The sequence below is a fragment of the Coccinella septempunctata genome, chromosome X (assembly GCF_907165205.1).
Source record: "Coccinella septempunctata chromosome X, icCocSept1.1, whole genome shotgun sequence".
NCBI classification, from domain to species: domain Eukaryota; kingdom Metazoa; phylum Arthropoda; class Insecta; order Coleoptera; family Coccinellidae; genus Coccinella; species Coccinella septempunctata.
This window is the reverse complement of record NC_058198.1, coordinates 20,003,721-20,022,680: the sequence shown is the minus strand read 5'-3', so window position 1 is coordinate 20,022,680 and position 18,960 is coordinate 20,003,721.

Genomic DNA, 18,960 nt, shown 5'->3' with positions numbered 1-18,960 from the left:
TATTAGAGTTTTCTTTTGCTTTTCTTCATTTTTTTCGCTAAGTGGTGGTGTTACCGTACCGGAACAAACTGTAAGTCTTTTCTTGATACCGCATACTTCGTGACTCAAAGTTGCATTCTTTTATTTGTTGAATTGTGTTAATCCTCGCTGTTAATCCTCCTGTTTAACGCAGACTTCTGTGTCGCCTGGTTCTCTGGTGGACCAAGACCAGTCGACGGAAATCTCGAAGTTTTTCTACTGGTAATGCTTGGCGTGTGACACCCAAGGTTGCCACAGAAAGACCACAGTAACCTATCCCGTCCTACCCCATTTGTGTTCCGTTTAGACTTCCCGTTTAACGCAGACTTCTGTCGCCTGGCTATCTGGTGACGGAAACCAATCGGCAGAGGTCTCGAAGTTTTTCTACTGGTAATGCTTGGCGTGTGACACCCAAGGTTGCCACAGAAAGACCACAGTAACTTATACCGTACTACCCCTTGTGTTCCGTGTAGATTTCCCGTTTACCGCAGACTTCTCTCGCCTGGCTATCTGGTGACAGAAACCAATCGGCAGACGTCTCGAAGTTTTTCTGCTGGTAATGCTTGGCGTGTACACCCAAGGTTGCCACGGAGAGACCACGATAAACTACCCCGTTATCCTGTAAATTGTTGCATTGTGTTTCACCTGCATCAGCCCCGTCCCGTTTATTAAATAGTTTCAAATTCTGATTGGCCTGTACACTGAAAATCACTGGAAGTGCTCGGGATCAAACCCATTGCTAAATTAACCGATTACAGAGACTTGGATCTTTCTGAGACACCCGGTTGCTGTAAATTTTGTATAAACCCCGTACATCCGTCATTGTCTCAGAAGGAATCAAAGTAACCGCTATTAATTGTCTGCTTTCTTTAATACCTGATAGTTTGACTGAATATAATTGATTTGAATATTCTTTGATTCATTGATTTCACTTTCTGATCACTGTGACAAGTTATTGCATTTCTGTTTTCCTCATTTTTGAACTTGGTCATCAGCTATATATATATATATTTCTTGACTTGGAAATAACTGTATGGTTCACTGTAATTTAGATTGTTGTAATAAATTCGGTTTTAAAGTACTTGTTATCGCTACCACCTTAGATAAACCCGAACTCTGTCTCCGACTAGTAGGTACCTAGGTGGGTTTGCTATTTCTCCCTATTGAAAGAATAGCTGGCGCTCGAGATTAATCCCTTTTCCGAACCAAACCCGTTACAATTTTCCTGAAAAAAATATATCAAAAATTGAGTGTCATTATTTAAATCAATAAGGATATGATGAGTAGGAAAAAATTATCATATGGCTCAGGGACAAACTTTCACAGTTCTATAAGTTGGTTTGATAGAGTGAAACCAATGTCGTAATGAACACCCAAAAAAAAAAAACTGTAGTAGCTTAGATAATGATTTCTGACAACACAGAAGCTTTTCGTTGAATGGATTAATTAAGAAAGATCATCGTATTCATTGCTGTTGTTTCTGCTATTTCAAGTTGTCAAACGGTTGGTCTTCTACAGCCCAAGTATAGATTGTGCCCATAAGAAACCAGCAGAAGAAACAAGCCACTTCCATCCAGAAGAAGAAACTGCACATCCTAGAATGAATATCTTGGTGATGTAAGTCCATCCATTCCATCCATCGAACCAAATAACACAAAATCTAAATTTCATTGACCGATATCAATTAATCAGCGAACTAGAAATCATTGGTGAAGATTCTGAAACCCTAAAATTAGGAACTAATTATTTTATTAATAACTAATCCAGCAGAAACAGAAGATTCCAACCTTATCCAGCAAGAAGGAATTATGAACACTCTGAAGTGAACAACCAAACTTCTTCTTACTCTGTAGTTGACGCAATAACTAGACAAGACGTCCAGTTATTACTAAATTCAATGCCCGAATTTTCCCCAGTTCAAAATTTGTCCATTTTTATCAATGAAGTAGACAGTTTAGTAGCTTATCTTTCAGGTAGATTAATACCGGATTTGACTTATGGTTTGAATTTAACTATTCGTTCAAAAATAGAGGAAGAAGCGAGAGATTATATCTCCTTTCGAAAAGTTAAGTTCGCATATTGTAGAATACAGACGTATACTTTGTGCTCCACGAGTTCTTCTATTTTTCGGTACTGTTCTTACTTAAGTGTGTAAGCAGGTAAAGAATAGATTATCTCTTGACTTCTACTTACATTCTCAAACCGACTGGCCGCAGTTTATTAAAGCCTTGAGGGTATTTACATTCAATTTTTTTTCCCTTGTTTTCATTAACATTCGCCGATTGTCAGCGCGTGAGAACATACGTCCAGCGCAGCGCGCCGTACATATCTGACGGTTCCCTCACGGTGTGTTACGTTGATCCATGATCCATTCTAATCTTACTTTCCTTCATCCGCGGCCCTCCAACCTCTGTGTAAGACTTTCTTATAGGCCCAAGAAAGTGAAGGGTCCTAATTGTATCTTCCTTTTTATTCTCGAAAGCGCTGTTTCCGATATGGCTCGTGCTTGTTCCGTTTGCGCCAAATCTATCTCGACCAACCATAAACATATTTCGTGCGCTAAATGTAGCAAGGATTTTCATTTGGGTTGTGTGAATCTAACTGATAGGGAATTAAATTATTTCAAGGGAGCCTCTAACGTGCGGTGCTGTTCTGCTTGTACTACGAACGAACGTATATTGCGTAGTAACTCTGGTGGTGGACGCCCGATTTCACCGTCTCCTTCACGGCCTCCCACTCCCCAGGTACCATCGGATGGCCCTTTGACTGCTCAACATTTCAATATGTTGATGGAGCGGATGGTGGATTTATCATCAAGTGTTGGGCGGATTGAGAAACGCCAGAATGAATTGTTCGATCAGCTTTCCGTATGTACTGAGACTTTGTCTCAGCATTCCAAGATCCTGTCTGACCATGAATCGGCCCTAGCATTCCAAAGTTCCCAGATTGAGTTGATCCAGCGTGATCAGGAGGTATTATCGGACAAGATATCTGATATTTCGGAGGGTCTAGGCGAAATCAAACCTGGGTTGCTTTCAGCTGCTAGTCCTCAGTCAATAGTCATCCCTGAGGTTCTCGAGCGTTTCGAAAAATCCCATAATCTTCTTGCCCTCAATGTCCCCGAAGGGACTGATCCATCTGATGATTTCTCCGTGGCCTCTGATATTGTTAACTGCATATCTGAATCGGCTTGTCAAAACCTGCTCGGCGTCGATCGATTACCATCCAAGGACAAATCACGACCTGGATGGGTGAGGTTAAGGTTCTCCAACCCTCGTGTGGTCTCTAGTCTGCTGAGAAACAAATCGCGTCTAATCGCAAACAGCAGATTTCGTGATATCATATTACGGGATGACAAAACGAAGAGTCGGTAGCTGAGCTCTATTCATTGCGAGAAGACAAGTCTAATGGTGAAAAGCATATCACGATAAAGTATGTAAAGGGATCTCCAACAATCTGCTATGGTATTTTCTGTCTTAAATTCAGTTTCTGTGATAATACAACGAAATCAATAATTTTGTAATTCCCAATATCAAATTTATTATGAGACACTCAATCAGGGTTGGGTTTGATGCCTTAATAATAATAAAACTCAGGTTTCATAACTGCATACTAACCAATCTATTGACTACAGGATTAACCTTTACATGCAAAAAATCCTTAATACTATAGGGTAAAATTTTATGAACAATTTTGAAAATTTTGTATAAATGGCTATCGAAAACTAAGTAAGTGAAATACCGGCACTTAGAACAATGTTCACTATTTGTTATCAATACTGAAGTGACAACTGATGATTAAGAAATGAATGCTACTATAACCAGGTATGATAAGGAACTTATCTTAAATCAGGATGAACTCTCCTCGCAAGTGAAACGCACCAAACCAAGTATGGAGTGAATCTTTCCTAGACAAGCTATGATCCATAAAACCAATAAGACCTCAGTTCATAAGCATTAACCCCAAGCTTTTCTGATACTCTATACGGACCACAAAATTTATCACCTAACTTCGCTGAAAAATCTTTCACACTGGATGTCAAAGAATGTGACTTTACCCAAACATAATCATTAACATTATATTGTTGAGGTCTGTGTCTTAAATTATAATCGTGTTTGGTTTTCTCATGAGCTTTCACCAATTTATCCTTCACAAATAGTCTTAACTTCTCCATCCTCAACAGTTTTTCCGAACCATCCTCTACAGACTTGTTTTCCACCGTATCAATTATACTTTTTCTCTCTCTTTCGAATTTATAATCCTTACCATCGATGATCATTTCGCATCCGAAAGTAATAGAAAAAGGTGTATTATCAACAACTTCATGTTTTGCTGTTCGATATGCACAAGCTAATTGGGGTGAATATTTGTCCCTTTTTTTGTGGTTTTCTGCAATGTAACTAGCTATCATCGTTTTTATGACTCTATTAGATCTTTCTGAAAAATTTGGTTCCGGGTGGTAAAGAGGATTATAAAATACTTTGACATGATATTCATCCAACAACTTCTTAAATTCTCTACTTTTAAATTGAGTGCCGTTGTCGCATTTGAGTATTTCAGGAACCCCAAATAACAAAAATACCTGTTCTTCCAATATTTGAACTATTGAAGACGCAGTTGGTTTACGCAAGGGAAAAAGTAATGTGAACTTACTAAAAAAATCGCAAACCACTAAAATATGTTGATAACGCCTAGTACTTCGAGGAAAAGGACCAATTAAATCAATAGCTATGTATTGCCAGCATCGATCTATTTCAGGTTTACTACCCATTATACCAGTTTTGAGCTTTTGCTCTGGCTTATGTGCCGCGCATATTTTACATGTGTTGACATACCTAGTGATGTCATGCCTCATTCCAGGCCAACAATAAGTCTCAAAAATTTTATTATATGTTTTGTATATACCGAAATGTCCTCCACTTGTAGGATCATCGTGAAACCTCTTAAGTAACTCAACACGTCTTTCCTTAGGCACAACTTGTTTCCAAGGAGTTGCATCGGTCGAACTCCTACCCATATTTTTTAACAAAATTCCACTAGAGGAAATTCTGAAATTAGGATATTTTAAAGGATTTGCCTTAACTTGACTAACGAGCTTGTGCAATTTTCCATGGAGGTGCGTGAAATGCTCGGCAAATCACAGCACTAAGGAGTGCACGCTCACCAGGGAGAACGAGGAGTGAAATGCTTCTTGTGTTCTCTGTGGAGAGCAAGGACATCCAGCCAGCTACAAGGGATGTAGCAAATGGAAAATGGTCACAAAAAAGACCAAGAGATCGCCAAGATCAAACCAAACCAGCTCGAGGCCAACACAAAATACTCCGAAGCCAGCCCGATAAGTTAGCCTGGATAAGTTCACGAAAAACCTCCTCAGCACGATGATGCAAAATCTGGAGAAAGAGATTGAGAAGACGATGCAGCAAATTATTGAGAATATTTAATGGCTGATACGACGATAAAGAACAATCTCATAATCGTCTCTTGGAACGTCGAAGGATTGAGAGCCTGCAGACCCGAATTCGAAGAACTGATTGAAGAGAAGAGACCGGATGTCATAGCTCTCCAAGAAACAAGACTTAACCCCAACGTTCGGTTAGCATTTCCCAATTACGATATCTACAGAAATGATAGACCTAACAGCACAGGTGGCGTTGCTATACTGGCTAGAAGGAATATGAATCACCATTTCGACCAAATATTCAATGGTCAAGAAGTAGAAGCAATATCGATTATTGTGAATACCAATCGAGGACAAGTGAAGATTATTTCGACTTATAAATCACCGGATAAGGACATGCTGGAAGAGGATCTAAAAATGCTACTAGAAGGAAGACACCCGAAAATCATAATTGGTGATCTTAACTGCAAATCGCAGGAATGGAACAGTAGGGTGGAAAATACCAACGGGAGAAGACTGAAGATTTATGATGAAAAACTTAATGCAGTTGTGATAGGACCTGATATACCGACCTACATAACGAGAGTAAATGGACTACCCGATGTACTGGACATTGTCGTAATGAAAGACATCACTGAAGAAATCAGCATTGATACAATAGAAGACGGAACTTCAGACCACAATCCCATAGAATTCATAGTGGGACATGGCCCAAGAAACGAAGAAGAGACACAAACCAAGGATCGCACAGACTGGGAGAAATATAAGAATTTACTTCAGGAGATAATCACGGAAATTCCCCAAATAAACACCCGGGATGAATTAGATGAAGAAAAAAGCAGGATATTCGACCAAGCTATGCAAGATTATAAGGAACTATCTGAGGAATAGAAACTTTTATGTGAAGATAGATGGAGCAACCTCTCAAACCAGACAATTGGATGCGGGAGTGCCTCAAGGATCGTTACTTGGACCTCTGCTTTACGTAATAAACGTTTATGATATCCCGAAGAATGCTTGAAATATGCTCACCTTGTACGCAGATGACACGGGAATAGCGTTCAGACATCGACGCCCAGAGATCATACACCAGAGACTGCAGGAAGTCATAGATGAATTACTCAAATGGTGCATCAAATAGAAAATCCAAATCAATGGGAGAAAGACTCAAGCAATATTACCGCAAAAGAGAAGATTGAGGATGGAAGAAAACCTTGAAGTTGATGGAGAAGAGGTTGAATGGAAAAATGAAGCAACATACCCAGGAGTGAAGCTTGACAGAGGACTTACATTGAAAAACCACATCGAATGTGCAGTTGATATAACAAAAGCCGCAATGAGTAGACTTTATCCACTCATAGGCAGAAGAAGTCATATGAATAAGAATATCAAGTTGACGATGATTAAAACTATCGCGCGACCACAACTCACTTATGGATCGGCGGCATGGGGCTTCGCAGCCAAGACCCACATCAAGAGAATACAGGCCACTGAGAATAAACTCCTTAGAATGGCGATGGATGTACCCTGGTTTGTTAGGAACAAACAAATCTACAAGGACTTGGAATGGGAACCAGTTACAGAATTTATGAAGAGAAAGGCGGAAAGGATATTCGACAAAGCCAAACAACATCCAAATGATGAACTACGAAGATTAGTCGACTACGATCCAACGGAAGAAGCTAGAAGGTCAAGAACCTACCACCGAAGACCGAGAGATCAGTTTAGGATTTAAATGTAACAAAAGAAGAGCTTAACCTATAAAAGCTATAGGCTGCATACAACTATCAACACGACTATGATCGTGTGAGAGTTCGGAAACCATAAGAGTCAACTGGTTAATAGGCAAAATGCCCGGAACCTATGAAGAAGCAGTTAAGGGTTTTTAGTGGGTCTCGAGCTCAAGAGAGTTTAAAACCCCACACTTGTTCCCCCGCAGGAGATGGTGGTTCGTCTGATTTGCAGATGATTTTCCCCCTGCTACAACGAAAAAAAAAAATAAGAAAAGGAGAGTTGAAGACCACCAAGTGGAAAGCAGACAACTGGGAAGCCAGTTAGCCAACGAAGAGAACTATTGAAGACCAAACCGAGGACCGGACATGACTTGTAACACCGAGGAAACACAGCCGATACCGCCCCTATGGACCAGAGTACCAGCTGGATTTACAAGTTGAGGAAGGAAGAACTTGAGGTGGAATTGGATAAAGTTCATCAAGAATGGCCAAACGACCCCAAACGCAACTATCCACTTGGCACCGCCTGTTTTACCGACACCACCGCCTCAGAATGCCTCCAGCCACGCCGACCCCGTAGCCTTACACAAGTATGGAGTGAGCTTTGATGGACTACAAGATCCGGCTGCATTCTTAGAGAGGATAGAAGAAGTCCGTCACCAACTTAACCTAGATCCAGAAAGGATATTGGCAGGCCTACCGCAAATCTTGACCGGAGATGCTTCCCTATGGTTCAGGAACAATAAACGCAGCCTCACTACGTGGTCTGCTTTCACCGAAGCTTTCAGGACTTTCTATTTTCCGACCGACTATTACATCACCCTGGAGGAGGACATCCGCCGACGCCATCAACAACCCAACGAGGCCGTTACAAAATATATAACTGACCTCCAGACCATGATGAGGAGACACGGAGGGTATAGCGAAATTCAAGAATTGTCCTTTCTTCAGAGAAACCTGCTACCTCACTACCGCCAAATGCTCTGGGGCCAAGACGTCCAAGATATACCCACGTTCTTGAGAAAAGTCCGGGAAATAGAAACACTCAAAATGGAAATCCGCCGCCAGAAGGACCCGTCGACAACCGGAGAGTTCGTGAGAAGATCACCGGCATCAACAGGAGCACGAGCGACATATCCTGCAAAAAAAGAGCATCGGGCCAGATCACCGACTTGTTGAAAATGCGGAAAAACCGGCCATTTGAGAGGAGATTGTAGAAACCGAGCAGTATTGTTCTGTTCAAGATGCGGACGAAGGGGAATTATGAGTCGCGATTGTGACTGTCCCAGGTTGAGAAACTAACTAGGGAAAGGTTTGCTACGAGGCCATGCCCGATCCCCGTTCCCTCCGCCTCGTGTGCCGTCACCGAACACCAGGGAGACCGCCGCCCACACATCAGGGTCGAGATATTTGGAAATGTGTTCCGAGCTCTTTTGGACACTGGAGCCTCCAGATCGTATTTCGGGGACACCGTTATGGACCATTGCAAGGCCAAAAGACTGCCGACAACCCAGGAACGGATAACGAACGCCCTACTAGCTGACGGAAGTATATCAAAAATACCGTTGGCCGTTAAGCTTCCGCTCAACGTCCAAGGAGAATCGTACGAGATGCCCCTGATGTACTTGCCGGGGCTGAGTCATGATGTCCTGCTAGGGATGGATTTCCTTATTCCGAACGACGTACAAATATTTCCGGCCGCCGATGAAATTATGATCAACGGAAAACCGCTACCGACCCAGTCTCTTAGCACTATTGCTGAGAGGCCGACGATATCCCACTTGGAGCTGACACCGAGCGAGTAACAACAACTGCAAGAATTCTTAACGACGGAATTAGCCAAGTTCAAGGACATCAAAGGAACAACACCGCTAGTGGAACACAAAATACATCTCCTAAAGAAGGAACCGATAAATCAGCGTTACCGGCCCCAAAATGCAGCAGCTCATCAACCAGGAGGTAGACCGAATGCTGGCTGAAGGAATCATCGAGCCATCAAACAGCCCTTGGAGCAGCCCGGTCCTTATTGTGAAGAAGAAGGATGGAAACCCCCGATTTTGCATCGACTTTCGCCAAGTAAACGAGGTCAGCCGTAAAGATGCGTACCCACTACCATATATCTCGGCCATACTCGACCGACTACGAGCCGCAAAATATATTTCTAGCATCGATCTAAAGCAGGGATATTGGCAGATTCCGTCAGCAGAAGAATGTCGACCAATTGCCGCTTTCACTGTACCATCTAGGGGTTTGTTCCAGTTCAAAGTTATCCCCTTCGGATTACACTCAGCGGCCGCAACGTTCCAATGACCATTGGATAGCACCATCAGACCGGATATGAAACCCCGAGCATTTGCATACCTGGATGATATCATCGTCTTGGGTAAAACATTCGAGGAGCATTTAGAAAACTTACGAGAAGTATTTCGCCGACTTCGAGAGGCCAACCTACAGCTTAACCCAGAGAAGTGCGAATTTGGAAAACGCGCCCTCAAATACTTAGGTCATGAAGTCACGGCCGAGGGAATCCGTACCGATCCGGACAAGGTTAGGGCCATCTTGGAAATGAAAGCACCTACTACCGTTCGTGCATTGCAACGATTTTTAGGCGTTTGTTCCTGGTACCGAAGAATCATAGCTGATTTTTCAAAAGTAGCAACTCCGTTAACGAGCTTGCTGAAGAAAGGAAGGAGATGGTCCTGGGGTGAAGCTCAACAAAAATCCTTCAAGGATCTAAAGAAATGTCTCACGGAATCCCCAGTACTAGCATGTCCCGATTTCGATCGACCCTTCCAATTGCAAACAGATGCTTCAGAAGACGGACTTGGAGCGGCGCTATTACAGAACCAAGAGGGACACGACCGTATAATCGCCTACGCCAGTCGCACGTTACAACCTGCTGAACGTAACTACTCCGTCACGGAAAAAGAATGTTTGGCTATAGTATGGGGAATCGAGAAAATGAGGCCTTACTTGGAAGGATATCATTTTACCGTCATTACCGATCACCAGAGTCTGAAATGGCTTCATTCCATCAAGAGCCCAACAGGACGTATAGCCCGGTGGAGTGTTTTTCTGCAGCAGTACGATTTTGACATCAAGTACCGAAAGGGAGTCCTGAATAAAGTAGCCGACGCCCTATCCCGAGAACCTTTGCCGGAGCCGGCCAACACAATACACACCGCCAAAACCGGAAAGGAAGAGAAGGGTACACAGAACTGTTCTTGGTACGACCGGAAAATAGAGGAAGTCCAACAGCAACCAGAAAATTATCCAGACTATGCGGTCCGAGAAGGAAGACTTTTTCGCCATTTCTGGGATTTTAGCGACTTAAAAGAAGAGGAAGATACAGAACCCTGGAAATTGTGTGTACCGACCTATCAACGGGAAGCTGTCTTGAACGAAAACCATCGCTAAGACCGCCGCTCGCATAGCCCGCCACTACTACTGGCCCAATATGTATCGAAAAATCAGCAAGTACGTATAAACCACTGCAACAACAACCACCAGGAAAAATGCAGCCGAGCCCGGTCTCCCAACCATGGGAAACTGTGAGCACAGATCTGATAGGACCGCTACCCCGATCATCTAAAGGGAATGTTTACCTGGTTATGTTCCACGACCGTTTTACTAAATGGACTGCCTGCCGACCTATTCGCCGGGCCACCGCAGCGGCCGTAACCAAAGCACTTTATGAAGAGATCATCACTCGCTACGGGTGCCCCAAAACAGTCATTCCGATAATGGGTCACAATACACTGGCAAGCTTTTTCGTGGAATGATGGATGAAATGGGTATTCAACATCGAGTCACACCAGTTTATACACCCCAGTGTAACCCTGTAGAGAGGAAAAACTGAACCTTGAAGACCATGATAGCGCAGTTTTGCGAGAACAATCATAAGCATTGGGACAGCCATCTGCATGAACTCACTTTCGCCCTCAATAGCTCCCGCCAGGAATCCACAGGCTTTACTCCCGCCTTCTTGAACTTCGGCCGAGAATTGGAAGCTCCAAAGACGATCTACCGCGAGGCCACGAAGGACTACAGAGAAACTGGTGACACCGACCCTAGTCCGACCACCATACAAGAACGCACCAACCGCTTGGGTAGACTACAAGAAATCTTCACTCTAGTACGTCGACACTTGGCCCAGGCTTTCGACAAACAGAAAAAGCACTACGACCTACGACACCGCGCTTGGAGATGCCATATCGGTGATAGGGTGATGAAGCGGGAGCATCCTCTTTCGCGCTCCGTTAACGATTTTACCGCAAAATTAGCCCCTAAATTCACCGGACCGTTTACTGTTTGCCGGGTGCTGTCACCCGTGGTTTATGATTTGCTGGATGAGCGCGGAAAGTTAGTCAGGCAGATCCACGTCAAGGATCTCAAACCCTACAATGAACCCCTCAACTATTTTCCAGAAAGAATGCCGAAGTCGACCAAACCCCTGAAGATGAGACCACCACAGAGGAAAAGGGAATGGAAACCGCTGTTCCCCGACCTTGTGGTGGTCAGGCCGATAAGTCCGCTACCCCCAACTCCTCCGCCGCCTCCGCCTACCAGGGAGGAATTAATGGCCGAGTTCGGACATTTACTTCCCACACACCCCCGGGAGAGGCGAACTGGACGCCGTATATGCGGGACCTGGCCAGGAACCTGCGTCCGGTAAATTGGCCGGCAGACCGATACTTCCGCTTGAAGCTGCTGGTGGGAGGACGACAGCGGTGGATCGAAATCCCGGCCAATATTTAGTGCCTAATTTAGTTTTTTTTTTTATTTTGTTTTGTTGGTGCCGAATTAAAGTTAATTTGAAGACTGCCTGTACTTGTTTTTGTAGACCTTTGTACCGTGTGTTTCCAGATATTCAATATGGGAGATGCAGACTTTTTGGTGCTGCAGGAGGAGGTGGAATTTGAGGGAGACGTTGCACCGCCTGTTCCGGACCCCCAAGGGAAGGCCCCGGTTTACCTACCGGTAGCGAGGTACCCGTTGTGCTGGCGCTGCGGATACCCGGACCACGACCGGCGAACCTGCAGAAGAACCCCATTAATATTCTGCTCCAGGTGCGGACTGGTGGGAATCCGGTCCAGGGATTGTGGATGCCCGAAGGAAGCCACCGAAAGGCCCAGGAAAAAGGACATGGGAGTGCAGTGCGAATTAATCCGGGTGACCGCATCCGGGGCTCCAGCCTGGTCACCCGGAAAGTGACCGTTCTTTTTGTTTTCTTCTTTTTCTTGTAATTTTAGAATAAATTTTATTTTGTCGTAGAGATTATAAAAAAGTTTCTTTTTAGCCGAAGAAGGAGGGGGATGTAACAAAGCAAATTTTCAATTAGTTTTGTTTCCGAATTATTCATTTTCATATTTCCGTAACGTGAATTGATTAAGTCGACCGGTTTCAGGCCGCGCAGATCCATGTGTTCCCGGATCGCGATGTCTTCAACGTGAGGTCAAGGGGGGATATCGTATAATTTATTGATCCTTCCAGACAACAATTTTATGTATGGGACACGTGATGAAATAATCAATTTAAAAATGAATTTTCTAAACTATCATACATGTACTCATTTATGGTGTAATACCCCTTTTTCAACAACAATGTCTTGACAACTTTCTTATATTTACTAAGAGTTAAGGTTTGTACACTAAGTGGAAGATGATTAAAGAGCTCAATACTCTGATACATCGGGGACGTCTCAAACTTAGAAATTTTGTGTTTCGGATAGGATATTATTTCCTCGTTTCTAGTGTTATTAGAGTGAAAACTAAAATGTTTGTTAATACAACTCTCATTCTCCTTTATGTATATGAGACATCTCAAAATGAAAATGGAGGCCAAGGTGAGGATACCTTTCTCAACAAAAAGAAGTCTACAAGAGTATACCGAATTTGTTTAATTGCGCATTTGACAATTGTACAAAAAAGGGCCGTGCCGGGTGTAAATTCAAGCGATTTCTTAAATTCAGTCAATGAAGCAAGAGTGTTCCAACCGTCCGAGAAGTTTATACCCGATAGTAAGTACATTCAAGGGTTACACATGGGCAAGGTCTCAGGTATGATTATTTTAATTACTCTTTCGGTTAATTTGCCGGTTTATTTCTTTTCCCACAAACCCTTCTTTCCGCCGTGGAGTTGTGTAGTAGCTTCAAATGGCCTGCACTACTCCATGGACTTTCCCAGTATGCGTAGATGTGTACGCTAGCTTCAAATGGCGCGTACATGTCTCCGTGTCATCCTTCCACCGTACCGCCCGGGTCCTGGAGGCCATGCATTAGCTCGAAACGGCCTGTATGTCTCCTGGTATCCTAAAAGTACAGGAGTGTACGATGTTAGCTTCAAACGGCCCATCCTACACTCTTGTCAGGTATGATCCCCTTTCAACTAGGCCACCCACCGGAGTTACGGGGGTGGGTACAGCCCCCGTGATTTCGGAACACCTTGGATTCCGAGGGCACCTTGCGGGTGTGTTCGTCGTCCTTGTTCTGTGGTTTAGTTTTTCCTTCGGTCCACCAAAATATACCGGCAAACCGGTAGTGTAAGGGGGAAGGATGCGTTTTATAGCCTCTCCTCTCAAATGCCAACCTCACCTACTCGCGGTGCACCCTGTTCTTACGAACGAGGCTCTGGTGACCGAACATGAGCGGTATAACTCTGTTTCCCACAATTACGTAGCCTAAACATTGGCTTGAGCAGGAAATGGCTCTCTGCGTTGCTCAAGTTACGTCTCAGACCTTGTCGTCTCAGGATACCTGTGCCACAAGATAATCTAGTCGTAGCCGCAACCAAAGTTGCACTGACAGCGTTACCAGTGCAGCTTTTGAACACCTTCTAACGCAGCTCCTACAAAAAGATGGATCAGTCGAACAGGACAAAATTCGTATCCGGAGGTAAAATACCCTCCCATTCGGATCTCCGGGGGAGGGTGCCTGAGCGAGTGAATCATCGAACAAACACCAATGAAAAGCACATAGCTTTTGCAGCATGGAACGTCAGAACCTTGCTAGACAACCCCAAGGCCGACCGACCAGAGAGGCGTACTGCCCTAATCGATAAGGAACTGCAACGAACATCCATTGCAATAGTTGCTTTAAGCGAAACACGCTTTTCGGACGAAGGTAGCTTGGTAGAACAAGCGTATACTTTTTTCTGGAAAGGCTTGCCGGAAGGCGAAATCAGACAACATGGCGTAGGCTTTGCCATTAGAAACGACCTGGCCGCCAAACTTACCGAAAATCCAGTTGGTATCTCAGAACGTTTAATGACCCTACGTTTTCCTGCAGCGAATAACACGTTTGTGAACATCATTGCAGTATACGCACCCACTTTGAACTCCTCTGACAACTTAAAGGACACTTTTTACGAAACACTCGTTGCTACATTAAGTAAAATCCCAAAACGGGAACGAATAATTCTCCTTGGAGACTTCAACGCTAGAGTGGGCAGAGGTCAAGTCTCAGAACTATGGCCGGGAATAATAGGGAAACACGGTACAGACAGCATCAATTCGAATGGAGAACGTCTGCTGGCTCTTTGTGCAGAACACAATCTGTGTATAACGAACACCTATTTTATTACGAGACCCAATTCAAGGGGGACCTGGCGCCACCTGCGCTCAGGGCATTGGCATACCCTCGACTATGTGATCGTGAGAAGGAAAGATCTGAAAGAGGTGTTGGTCACTAAACCCAGAGCAGATCTGGAGTGCTGGACTGATCATAGGCTGGTAATCTCGAAAATGAAAATCTCAATGCGCCCAAAATATCAACGCAAGCCGAAGTATCTAAGAGAGCGCCTTCAAATATCCAAACTACAAAACCCTTCTACAATGGACAGATTCACAGCTGCCGTCAAAGATAGCCTAACACCACCGGATTATAACGACGACATTGAGACTCATTGGCTCCGTTTCAAGTCATCCCTTACAAATACAGCGAAGGAAATACTGGGCACGGAACGCTCCCGAAAATCCCCAGACTGGTTTGCAGACAGCGAAACTCATATCGCACCCCTTTTGGACGCAAAACACAAAGCGATGAAAACCGCAATTAACAAGCCTGGCGATGATGCAGCCCAAATAGGTTTCATAAACATAAAACGCGAGGTCCGTCAAGAAATAAAAAAAATCAAGGACAGCTGGTGGAAAGAAAAAGCTAGAGAAATACAAGCTTACGCCGATAACCATGACTACAGGCGTTTTTTCGAAGCTATTAAAACTGTTTACGGTCCAAGCAGAAAAGCTAGCTTTCCTATAAGAGATGCTCATGGAGCTATTCTAACTGATGATAGAAAAATTCTCGAAAGATGGAAGGAGCATTACTCACAGGTCTTGAATCAAAATAACGACTCGGATTTATCCATTTTAGAACTGCTTCCCGCGTATAGTCCGATGACATCGCTTGATGACGAAATTTCAATGTCGGATTAAAAATATGAAAAATGATAAGTCCCCTGGTCTAGACGGCATTCCGGCGGAGATATTCAAAGCCTTGGATGAGGACATTGTCAATAGTCTCCTAATACTATTCCGCAAGATCTGGGAACAGGGAGATGTGCCACAAGACTTCAGAGACGCTTTAGTTATCAACCTCTATAAGAACAAAGGCGATACGTCGAATTGCAACAATTACAGGGGCATATCGTTGCTTAATGTGGCCGGTAAAATTCTCTCGAAGATTATGGCTAATCGTCTGGTTCCACTCTTAGAGAGGCTTTTACCTGAATCCCAGTGCGGCTTTCGACCAAATCGAGGTACGGTGGACCTAATTTTTACACTGCGACAGCTACAAGAAAAGGCCCGTGAACAACAATCAAGGATTTATACAGCCTTCATCGATTTAAGCAAGGCATTCGACTCGGTGAATCGGAGAGCGCTCTGGAAAATCATGGCACGTCTAGGAGTACCCGAAAAATTCCTAGCAGTGTGTAAAAGCCTTCATACCAACAACACCGCTAGAATACAGCATAATGGCTCTACAACCGACCATTTCTCAACCAACTCTGGAATAAAACAAGGCTGCGTATTAGCGCCTTTACTGTTCAATATTTTCGCCATAGCTGTATCGATAATTGCTGACATGAGCATGCCCGTAAGAGGTGTTGGGATAAGATTCAGATTTGATGGAGGCCTGTTTAACCTGAAGCGCCTCAGAGCAAAAACCCGTACCAAGTTTATCACGGAACTTCAATATGCAGACGACTGTTCACTCATCGCTAGCAGCTCAGAGGATCTACAGATAATGATGGACACCTATAAACATATATACGAAGCTTTAGGCCTTAGACTCAATATTGACAAGACCAAAATCCTGGTAAGTCCGCCAGAAAGCCTTCAAACAGATATCAGCCTGGACAATGAAACTCTAGAACAGGTTGAGCAGTTCAAATACTTGGGAAGCTTCATAAATACTAGGGCTAACCTTGACACGGAAATACACAACCGTATCAATTCGGCATCACGGGCATTCTGGAAGCTGAAGGACAGAGTGTTCCAAAATCACGACCTCAATCTGAAGACCAAGACAGCTGTTTACAGAGCAGTGGTCCTTCCAACGCTTCTTTACGGAAGCGAAAGCTGGACTCCCTACAGGCGACATATTAAACAGCTTGAACAGACGCAGCAACGTCATCTAAGACAGATAATGCACATCAGATGATTCCACAAAGTTTCGAATGCAGAAGTCTTGCAGCGCGCGAGTTGTACAACAATTGAGACTCAAGTAACGAGGGCCCGACTCAGATGGAGCGGCCACATTCTGAGGATGCAAGACACAAGACTCCCCAAAATAGCTCTATACGGCGAACTCACTGAGGGAACCCGGAAACCAGGAGGCCAGTATAAGCGGTTTAAGGATACACTACATCAATCCCTAAAATCAGTTAATGCTAATCATAACTGGGAACAACTAGCGTTAGACAGGTCACAGTGGAGGTCTTTGGTCCACAGTTATAGTGGAGAATCTAGAAGGATACAGCGGCGGCCAGATCTGGTTGGAGACTATCCATGCCCTGAGTGTGGAAGGATCTGCAGGTCACGGTTGGGTCTCTTTAGTCACAGGAGGGCACACAGTCGCAACTAGCACTAAGAAGTTACAAGTCTGTTCGAATTTTTTTTTTTTTTTTTTTTTTTTTTTTTTTTTTTTTTTGTGTCTTCTTCTTTTTGTAGATTTATTCCCGGTAACGGGATACAGCAATGAATGAATGAACCGGCAAACCGCCGTCAGTCTTAACACCCTCGCTCATAATAACCGACTTTGCCCATGTTACTACCCGCCGCTTGTACGCAACGTAGAGTTAACTTGCACTGTTTTCACTTACGCTCTTGCTTCATTCTAACTCCGACCGCTTCATCCCGCATTCTTACTTTGCTCACTCATCATGCTTTCATTCATTTGTCTTTAACAGAGTCTCCACATTAAAAGCACGTTACATCCCGCTTCTGCTTCTGCACCGCTTATTCACCCTATACCCTGATTACCCTGTACGACATCATTATGTATATAGAAGATATTGAATAAAAGTTTCATGGTTATTGTGTGTTTTATTTTTCTCCTGAATGGAGTTTTTAAGATATTTCAGAGATAGGGGACTGTCCGAATTTCATGAACATCTGACCCCTGGACATAACCTTCTCTGACTGTAGCTCCTGGTCACCTGCGGGATACTGCCTACAGGTTCCGAGTGTCCTCAACAATTTAAACTAGAGGTGGCGCCCGAGGTTTCTATCTTCGGAGAGGAAGACAGCAACAGATGGAGACAGGAGGCCGTCACAACAGACGCCAGTGATACAGGCCTAGGTGGAGCTCTAACACAAGTGATAAATGGAGAAGAAAGGGTAATTGCCTATGTTAGTCGCACATTAAATCCAGCCGAGAAAAACTACTCATTATCCAAGAAAGTATGCCTCGCCATCGTATTTTCCATAGAGAAACTACGTCTGTACCTAGAGCGATTCCATTTCACGGTCATTTCCGATCATATGAGTTTAGAGTGGTTGAATTCTATAAAATCACCATCGGAAAGAATTGCTCTATGGTCCGTTTTCCTTCAACAGTTTGATTTTGAAGTACAGTACCGTAAGGGATCCCTGAATAAACTTGCTGACAGTCTGTCCCGGAATGCCTTACCGTCCGTAGATTCCGTACACCTGGCCGAAGTGGAAATTCACTGCCGATGGTACAACAGGAAACTACAGGAGGTTCAGAAGGACCCAGAATATTTCCCAGATTATGCCAGAAGCGATGGGAAACTGTTCCGACATTTTTAGGATGCATCAGACTTCACGGAAAGCAAAGTATTGAAGGAGAATCATGATTCGGAACTAGCCGGACATATGGGGATCGCCAAGACAAGTTTCAGGATTCCCCGGAATTACTACTGACCTGGTATGTTCCGAGGCATTGCGCTGGGAAGATGCAACTACACAGGATGGCAGATGCACCATTCATGTAGGTATCTACAGATATCTTCGGACCGTTACCCCGAAGTGAAAAGGGTAATTCTTACATTGTGGTCATACAAGATCGCTTCACGAAGTGCATCGAGTGCCGCCCGTTGCGAAAAAATACAGCCAAAACCGTTTATTTTGCGTTATACGAACAAATCATCCTGAAATATGGATGTCCGGCCGTTGTTATGTCCGATAATGGAGTACAGTATGATATTAAATTATTTAAAAACAGCCTTCAGAAACTGAATATAGCTCACTTATTCACCCCACCGTACTCACCACAGTGTAATCCGGTAGAAAGGGCAAATCGAACCCTAAACACTATGATCGCGAAACCGATCAGAGAAACTGGGATGAAAA